The sequence below is a fragment of the Enhydra lutris genome, unplaced genomic scaffold (genome assembly GCF_002288905.1).
Source record: "Enhydra lutris kenyoni isolate GAN:26980312 unplaced genomic scaffold, ASM228890v2 scaffoldscaffold34, whole genome shotgun sequence".
NCBI classification, from domain to species: domain Eukaryota; kingdom Metazoa; phylum Chordata; class Mammalia; order Carnivora; family Mustelidae; genus Enhydra; species Enhydra lutris.
This window is the reverse complement of record NW_019154118.1, coordinates 30,019,562-30,029,611: the sequence shown is the minus strand read 5'-3', so window position 1 is coordinate 30,029,611 and position 10,050 is coordinate 30,019,562. Positions and strand designations below refer to the sequence as shown.

The following is a 10,050-nucleotide window of genomic DNA, read 5'->3' as shown; positions in this document are numbered from 1 at the left end:
TAACTCCTTAAATAAGAAAAAGGACAAAATATGAGATTTTATTGGTTTTTTTCTTAAAGGAAGTTACCCTTTTGATAAAATTTACAATCCATTTTAATTAAAATGGGTCCTTCTGAATTACTTTCTGTGATACTTGGCTGGACATTATCAAGTACTCATTGAAACAGCATTTGATATATCATCGGTATCAAGATAAATATCTAAAAAGGAAGTAAGAGTAACACAAGAAACTACAAGCAAGATGCTGAAATCCATAACATAGATTCAATAATTAACATGGAAAATGGGAAAGGGATACGTGCCGGCTGGTTTGATCAGAAATAGCTTTCTTATGGAGTAGTACCCAAATCACTGAGTTATTCTACTTCTGATCTGCCCTTTTTGTAGATATGAGTAATATATTGAACCTACTTTAAGTTAAGTTTGTCTTTCAGAGCTAATGCCATTCTGCCTGCGTCAAGGCCATCCCAGCAGGGAGTGCACCTGCCGTGTGGACACTGGGGGTCGGTCACCCGGTGGGTGGCCTGGGCGGGCTCAGGAGGCCGTGGGTTTGTGAAACCATGGACACGTCTCCAGCTGTGACTTGTCTCAGTTGTTACTTCAGGCTTTGGGAGAACAAAGGAGATTCTGTACTTAACCATCCCTTTTAATTTCGTGGATTCTCTTACTTTTGACTTGCCGCTGGGAAGGACAATAAAGAGAGAGTCTAGGGAAGAGACTTACAGCTCCGGGGTGCCCCTCCCCTCGGTGTGGCGCATCCCCGGTCCCTTGCTGGGCTCCTGCTGGTACCGGTACCGTCATCCCTACTCCTACAGTCTGTTCCCTTCCTCCTTTCTCTCCTCCCTCCCCTCTGTCCTTCCCTCCTCAATTCCTCTTTTTCTCAAAAATCAAATACATGGCCGAGCACTTTCAGGCACTTGGCTTTCAGAATTGGAAAGGCCGCAGAAGAGTCTTTAGAACAGCCCTGGGTTTGAAAATCACGAGTAGTTTACCTTTGAGATTCTGTTACTTACTGGCTGTACGACTCTGGCCTGGTCCTCTCCTTCCTCATCTGTAAAATGAAAATAATCAGAGAATTCTATAAGCTCGATGAGAATATCAAGTGATGAAATATACCTGAAAGCACTTTTGAAACTTCAAAGTCTTAGACAATGACCGAGCTGCATTTCAGGATGCCACATTTGCCTAGCGAAAGGCCTGCCGTTGTTACTCCAAAATTTACTTCTATCTTTTTATTATTATTTTTAACCATTCGATGTTTTTACTTCATACCAGCCCTACCTTTACTCTAAAAAACAAACCAAAAACTTTGAATGAATGTTAACCAAATCATTTTACCATAAACCTAGTACATGCATTTCAAGGTTCTAGTGCTAGGAATGTTGTTATGATCAGTTTACTCATCATTAACGCTGTAGAATAGACCACAGGAGCGCATGTCATTTCATGGGATCCTTGCTTCTTACCCTCCGCTTTACGTTAGAAGGGAACTGATTCTGAACCCCCAGAGATTCTGTCCCAACCCCAGGAAGCACAGAAGACATCCTGTCACACAACTTTGTATAAGTTTTCATAAAACAAAGCCCAAGTTTTCTTACCTTTCTATAGGAAATGGTCAGTTATTTGATAAATACTAAAACGCTTCTAGGAATTCATTTCATGAGTTTGTTTACCAAACACATTTTGGAGGAACTGACTACCAGAAAATTTCCTTTGGAATTTGGTCCACAAATTCACTTAACAGGTTGGAAATTTAAAACCTTCCAGAAAACAAGGAAGTGGGGAATCCCTAATCTTAACACGTAGTTGCTGAAGGGATACACACACCCACTAAAAAGTCTGCTAACAGAAGGCACAAACTATAAAGGGATATGTTGTTAGAGTCGAGACAAAGAACTGGCTGATATCCTTCTTTGTTTCATGAGCCCCATAGCTAAGATGGAGTTAGACCCAAAATCACAGTCTATTCCTGTAACCAAAAAACATTAAAGATAAAAAATATAATTTGTGGGGCGCCTGGGTGGCTCAGTGGGTTAAGCCGCTGCCTTCGGCTCAGGTCATGATCCCAGGTCCTGGGTTCAAGCCCCACATCGGGCTTTCTGCTCAACAGGGAGCCTGCTTCCTCCTCTCTCTCTGCCTGCCTCTCTGCCTACTTGTGATTTCTCTCTGTCAAATAAATAAATAAAATCTTTAAAAAATATATATATATAATTTGTTTTACTGCATACTTTCCAGCCATTAATTGAGATGTAAATATGAAAGATTAAAATCGCCTTAAAAGGGGGGTGGTAATAGCGGCCACCAGAGCAATATTCAAGCATGATTTCAAGGATGCTTTCAGATGCAGAGTTAGCCTTCTTTGTCAGAAGTCTTCACAACTTCATCGAAAATTTCATCAGTAAACTTAGACACAGCTATTTTCTTGGCTTTCCCCGTTGCTCCATAGAAGTCAATAATTGGCTTTATTGACCGAAGATAGGTCCGAATTCTCTTTTCCAAGCTCTGTCTGTTCTCATCACTTCTACCAAGTACTCTTTCCCCTTCTAAGACATCGTTCAATAAGATCTCATTATTACAGTCAAAAAACAGCACCAGAGACACACATGCCTTCCCATCCATGGTCTTGTTCCAACCTTGAAGGTTGTCTTGATTTCTTGGAACCCGTCAATCAAGAAATGTTTCTTCTGAGCATTGACAGCCACTGTCTCTGACTCGTTTCCCTCTTTAACAAACTGATGGTCATCTCAGATGGTTCCGTCTTCCCGTCTTTAATGTTCTTTTCAGTGAGTTCACTGTACTGTGAATTTGGGTTCTTCTTTCCATCATGAAGAAGTCTCCTGCAGAAAGGTGTGTGTGTCGCTGTGTTTTAGGTCACTGGTTTACTGTGACGAGGGTGTGACTCAGGAACAGCCAGTAGCTGCATATCTCTGGGACACAGAGCTTCCCTGCCCTCCCCAGGCTAAGGGTCTTCCCCTGAATCTCTGTGTGTTCACCAGCGCAGCAAAAGTTTACTTTTAAAGGAACACCTTTTAAGACTTAAAGCTAAATTTAAAATTTTTAGCAGTGTTGTCTAAGAAGAGACAACCTATCTGCTTGTTAACGTATTAGGAGTGTTTTGTTTTGTTTTTTTTTAATGAACTCAGAATAAAGAACAGACTCTGAAAAAACAAGATGGAATTAGGTGAGTGTTGATGGAAGAGTGGGAAGGATGGACGGTGGGTGAGATTAAACTAAGAAGAGAAGTCTGAGTACCACAAGAAAACTTAAGATTTTTTTCAAAGACCTGGAAAGGAAAGGATGGGTCCCAAAGACTCAGGCTTTGATTACATCCGTCTCCCGTGATGCATTGTAACTTCCTGTTCACGTCTGTCTCCCTAACTGCAATGGAAGCACCTTGCCCACAAGAGTTGGGTTTCTGGACCTCGTGTTTCTCTATGTTGTCAGTGAGGAGAAACTGAGAAGTCAGTGAAAAGTCTGTTTCCATTTTCCTGAGGCCTGTCCTTCCATCCATCTGTCCATTGTCTCGTCCTTCTTCCCTCATCCCCTTCCCACCTTCAAGTACTTACAGAGGAAATACTAAGGGCAGACAGTGCAGTGAGTGCCGTCAGTGAAGGGGGATGGAAAGGACATCTAGTATAAATGGAAATTCAAAGATTTTACAGAAATTTTACACCTAAATTTTACAGAAATTACTAATATGGAGTATGTTGAGAAATTGTTATCCCTTGTGCAAAACTGAGGCTGTGACTCAAAATAATTTGCTCCAACAAGTTGAATGATTGTAGATAAGTATTAGAGATGGTTTAGGAGATTATAATTTTTCTCCTCCCATTCATAGTTTCAGCAGCATCCGTGTCAGGGATTTCTGGAAGTCTCTCATCTATCATGGTCAGGGTTGGATGACTTCCCCAGGCCAGGGAGGTGTGGACATTACATTGTGCATACCTGGTGGTGGGTGGTAGTTGGTATGTTTGGCTCTTTGCATGGTTATGTGTCAAGTGCATTTAGCAGCCCTTCACAGTGAAATCCGTTTCCAGAGACTTTGATCCATGGGGAGATGCCTGCAGCTTGGACAGATGCCAACAGTGTGTCTTTCCTGAGGACAGCAATGAATGACTCTGGCTCTGATTCCAGTTAACTGGCGTTCCTGGGAAAGTGCTGGAACAAATCATGATACAATCAATTTGCAAATGCTTCCAAAAGAACACAGATCTGTGAAGAACAAAGATGGAAAATTACTCTCAGATGCTGGGGTTCCGAATGACGTGAGTTTGGTCGATTAAGAAGATATGTTGTACTTCAAGTCTATAAGGTTTTGATCCTTTCTACATGACACCACCAGGCCACTGGAAAAACGATGGAGGTGAGCCGGGGAAACAGAGGTGTGCCCTCCAGGGCAGGGGTCCCGTGAACGCACATGCTGGCGGCAGGGAGAAAGCGTCCATCAACCCTGCTCTCTGGGGCCACAGAGGCAGCACCCAGACCATGAAAAGCTACCATCCTAAGTTTAAAAACTCTTCCGTGACCCCTCTTCCTCCTCCAGCTCCAATTTTCTGATCTTATTTATATAAAATTCCTTGAGAAAGTTGTCCATAACCTTTGTCTGGCCAAAACAAAATAAAACTGTGAGGCCTCGTGTTCAAAATTACTAAGAATTTCAAGACAGTGATAGCAGAGCCTTCGTCCAACATGAGGCGCTTGTAAAGGGGGACGTCCTGTGACTGTCTGGGTCATCCATCCGGGTCTAACATCCCGCTCCGATCAGGCTCTCATCCGCCCCCAGTTCCACAAATAGAGTCTTGTCCGCGTCACCAGTGGTTTCCATGGTTTCCATTTGCTTTACCTGATAGTTCCCGTCCTCAGCTTCATGGATCAGTCCGTGGACTTCTGCAGAGCGACGACTCCCTTCTTGTTGCACTGTCTTTACCTGGATCTTCGTTCCACACCTCTGCCCTCCATCACCATGAGAGGAGAAACTGATGTTGTTTCAAGCCACTAAATTTGTGAGGATTCATTGCATCAGTAATAGCTCGTCAATCCAGTCGCCGTACACTGGCCTGCCCCAGTTCATCCCTGGGACCTCTCGCCTTCTCTGTTTAGACCCATCCCCAAGTGGCTTTAAAATAGTCAGTTTCAAGGTTTTAAAATACCAGCTATCGAAATGCAAGTGCAGATCCATGATGAGATACCACTTCGTGTGTGAGAATGGCTAGAACCAGGAAGACAAGAGGTAAGTGTTGGTGAGGATGCGGAGAGAGGGGAACCTTGTGCACTGTCGGTGGGAACACAAACTGGTGTGGCCGCTCTGGAAAACACACGGAGGTTCCTCAATAATTAGAAATAAAACTAACACAATCCAGCAATCCCAGGTCGGGGAACATATCCAAAGGAAATGAAATCGCTTTCTCAAAGAAATATCTGCAGCATTATTTACGATACATTTACACTGCAGCATTATTTACGATAGTCAAGACATGGAAACAATCTGTGTCCACTGATGGGTGAGTGGGTAGAGAAGATGGGGTGTATACGTGATACACACACACTCATATACAATGGAATGTTATTCATCCATAAAAAAAGGAGGAAATTCTTCCATTTGTGACAACAAGGATGGCCCTTGAGGGTGATGGTGAGTGAAATAAGTCAAACAGATACCATATGATCTCACATACATGTAGAATCTAAAAAATCTGAACTCATAGAAACAGAGGACAGATTTGGGGGGGGTAAGGGAAATGGACAAAGGTCATCCAAAGGTACAAAATTCCAGTTATAACATAAATCAGTTCTGGGGGTGTAACGTACAGTGTGGAGGCTATAGTATTATATTATATATATTTTATATTATATTTTAAATTTTCTAAGGAGCATCTGGGTGTCTTAGTTGGTTAAGCATCTGACTCTCAGTTTTGGCCCATGTCATGATCTCAGGGGTCATGGGATTAAGGCCTGCATTGGGCTCCATGCTCAGCACAGAATCTGCTGGAGAGCCTCTCTCTCCCTCTGCTCCTCCCCCAACTTGAACATGTTCTCTCTCACTCTCTCAAATAAGTAAATCTTTTTTTAAAAAAAAGTTTAAAAAACATTGTTTCATATATTTCAGTTGTTTACGGCAGGAGAGAGCAGCCGATCCCAGTTACTCCATCATGACTAGAAGCAGAAATCTGTATCTGTGTCAATGTTGTGAGAATAGAATGGGCACCTGGCTTTACTACATGTCGAGCTTTCTCCGGGTGCCTGGGTGGCTCAGTGGGTTAAAGCCTCTGCCTTCGGCTCAGGTCATGATCTCAGGGTCCTGGGATCCAGCCCCGCATCGGGCTCTCTGCTCGGCAGGGAGCCTGCTTCCTCCTCTCTCTCTGCCTGCCTCTCTGCCTACTTGTGGTCTCTCTGTCAAATAAATAAATATAATCTTAAGAAAAAAAATACAGCAACTTAACGAACGTATTATTAGCAAAAAGCTAGGGAAATAATAGTAGCACCACTTAGAACAGTGCCTGATGTTCAGTGTACAATGTTTGTGTATTTATATGAATGGTTTACATAGGGTCATTCACTTAGTCCTCGCAGCTCTGGCATGAAATCCGTACTATCGTTAATGTCTCTGTATGTTTATAAGGAAACAGGCACAGGGAAGCTGAGTTGCTTGCTCTGCTCACACAAGTCCTGAAGACAGAAGCGGGACTGACACCCGGGAGGTCTGGCTCCTAGGATCATGCCCTTCACCACGGAGCTACACTCTCTTCCTCCTGGATCTCAACGGATTGATGAAACCTCCTAGAAAGCCCAGAAATGAACTCCAGCATTAGGAAGCACTATACAAAGTAGAAGTGGCTTTTGAATTACAGGGTCAAAAGCTTGTCTTTTGTCCAGTCAAAGGATAAGCCCTTCTAGGCCTCAAGCCAGTAAGACTAGAAGCACCGGGCGATCCAGAAGGCCCCTCCCGGGCGTTCACGCCGAGGAACTGCCATCAGCGTGGGGAGGACCTGTCCACCCGGTGTTCACGGCAGCGGCGGCCGACACCCGGGGCCTCAACCGGCGTAGACACGGGCGATGGTGATGCGTGTGAGAACGTGACGTGCGTGCACACAGCGGGCACTCGCAGCCCCTGGACAGAGCGGGTCCCGCGGGGCGCGGCGGGCGGGGCCCTCACCGTGCGAGCGGCTGGAGGGACGGGCTGGAGGGACCAGGAGTGCTCAGAGTGGAGGGTCGGGCCGGGGCTGGGGCCCGCGGACGCCCTGAGACTGACCATAGCACGTGGCATACTTGCGCGTCCGCAAAGTGGGGGGACGTCGCGCTGAGTGTCCGCGAGCCTGCGGAGGAAGAGCTCGCTCCTGCCCAGCGTGGACTGCGGGTGCGTCGCGGGCTCCCCGGGTCATCTCTCCTCCCACGGGCGTGCCTGGACGCCGGGCTCTGTGTCACGGCCGCGCGACAAGGTGCGCTCACACCTGCGTGCCCGCCCCCGCACCCGCGGCTTTAGCGGTGGGGCGGGCGCCCTGGCCCCGGAGGCGGGAGAGGCGCCCGCACCGCCGCGCGCAGTGACCCCACCGCGGACGGAGACCGCGGCCCCTGCTCCTCGTGCGGACAGTTCAAACAAGTCATCAGTAGCGTTTGTTCGGTGCAACGGAGAAAACATATTTGGGTTTAAAGGAACGTGTCATAGGTGCCGGGTAGAAGCCTCATCTTTTTGGAAGAGAAACGCAGATTTCCGCGGAGAGCAGTCTTTGAAGGAGTTTGGGGCGGGGGGTCCATTTTAAAGTTCGCTTTGGGAGGGCTCCTTCCCAGGCTCGGCCTAATTTGGGGGCAGTGTCACGGTGTGGGGCAGGGTGACGGCCCAGGAAGGTGGCGGAGAGCCAGACGACAAAACGTAACCAGCAGTTCGGGCAGAGCGTCCGGCAGGAGGGTGCGGAGCCCCCGCGGCCTGCAGCTCCCCGGGGTGCGGAGGCCAGCGTTCGGTTTTGTTTCCCGCGGGCGGGCGAGGGCGGATTTCTCCCTGAGCCACACCAGACCCCGCACAGCACAGCGGCTTGCGGGAAGCCAGGCCCCTCGCGCTCCAGCGCAGCGCTCCCGGGCTCCGGGCGCACTGGACCTCGGCCTCGGGTCGGGCGCACCCAGCCTGCCGCACCTGCTCAGCCCCGCCGCTGCCACAGGGCTGCCGCAGGACAGCCAAGGTGCCCGCCCCGTGTGCAGCTGCTGACTGGCTGTGGTCCCGGCGACTCCCCGAGTCAGCAGTCCTCTGGACGTGGCGCCTCAGGCACCGGGTATCTGCGGTTTCTCCCTTTACCCGCTCCAGGCCTTGCTTCTGAATGCAGGCCGACGCCCCTGATGTTCCAGGAGCACATCTGGAGTGTGTCCGATTTACCCCTAGCGGTGTTTCCTGCCCTGGGGAGGGCGGCGGTCCCCATTCGGGCCTGGCCCCTCTCCTGAGGCCTCTTTCTCGTGTTTTTCAAGCCCCCCCCCCTTTTTTTTTTAAGATTTTATTTGTTTTTTTAACAGAGAGGCAGTAAGAGAGGGAGCACACGCAGGGGGAGTGGGAGAGGGAGAAGCACGCTTCCCTCCAAGCAGGGAGCCAGATGCAGACCTTGATCCCAGGACTCTAGGGTCAGGACCTTAGCAGAAAGCAGACACTTTGCTCTCTGAGCTCCCCACCCCGCACCCCTGTTTTCCTAGCTCCTGCCTTGCTCTTCTTGGCTCCTGGCCCCCATTGTGCTCTTCCGCGTCTCTGCCGCGCCTGGGATCGGTGTCATCAGCGCCCATCAGAGTTGGCACCATGTCCCACACCGAAGAGCCTTTCCACCGCCTTCCCCGAGCACAAAGAATCAGATCTGCGGCTCTAAAGTGTATTCTTTCCTGAGTCAGAAACGCTAGCATCCGCTGCAAATCGACTGCTAGCTGAGCCTCCTGTCACCTTCCTCTCCTGGGGGCAACTGTTCTCCTGCAGGTTGCAAATGAGTCTTTTATGACACAAATACAGGGAAGGCTCTTCCCTTTACCCATCTTGGCTCCCGACCTTGGATTGCTGATTCAGTAACAAAATACAGTACACATTGAAGAGCGCGTTCCCTCTGCCTGCTGTCCATTCACACGGAAGAGTTGCCTGTGCTGAGTGTTGACACAGAAAAAATCACAGCTGGTTCAAGTAAGGGTCCTCATCCTCTGAGCACTGTGCATTTGAATACCTGCCTTTTCCAGCATTCATGGCCATACTCTGATGATAACAGGGAGTTGCTGAAGACGTCATTCTAAGAAATATTATACATTCTAGCTTCATATCATTCCTTCCTCGTGTTGAAGATGAAATGAGAAAATGTTTCCCAGGCTCTATCTAGACGACTTGGTGAGGGAAATCAGTTCACCGGCATTTTACAGATGAGGCTGTCTAGCCTTCCAGAAGGGGCGTGACCTATCCAGGATCACGAGAAAATAGCAGAATTTGAACTCGAACCTAGATCTCCTACCACTCCCAGGGTTTACTGCATTTGAGCTCTGTCCAAGCTCCCATCAAGACAGTAGGGACACCAGAGCAGGGTTGGCTGTCGGCCTGTCCTCGGGGGAGCCTGGTGGGCCCACTGGCAGGGGTCTCTGCACGGCCTCCAACATTCAGACAGCACCTGGGAGCTGGGGTTGAATTCTTAGACCATCAGTCAGAGAGGAAGCCAGAAGATCCAGCCAACTTTCTGGTCTGGAAGCGCAGAAGGAAGCTGCAGAGCCAGGGCTGGAGACATGAGACGGGAGAGGAAGCGCCAAGCTTGGCACCAAGCACAACCCCCCTCCCCCAGCTCAGGCAGTGTGGACTCGGGTCCCTGGGACCCGCTAACCCTCAGAGAAGCCACTCCCCTTGGCTGGGGCTGCCCCCACGCAGGATACATAGGGAGGAAATGTTCCTCCTCGTGGTTTAGAGACCATCCCCCTCCCCGAAGCAGACAAACTGGAAAGTCAGAGTTCTTTCCCATGTTTGGCTGCCCTTGAGTGCAAAGGTAAAAAGTCCAGCCTAAACAGGACAGAAAGAAATTCTCTCAAGATGTGTTTACTAGGAAATTTTAAGTGAAA

General features: G+C 48.4%; 1 pseudogene; it reads right to left on the bottom strand.

Annotated features, from left to right (window-relative positions):
- Positions 1-2,349: 2,349 nt before the first annotated feature.
- LOC111153717 lies at positions 2,350-7,264 on the bottom strand (annotated as a pseudogene).
- Positions 7,265-10,050: the final 2,786 nt, after the last annotated feature.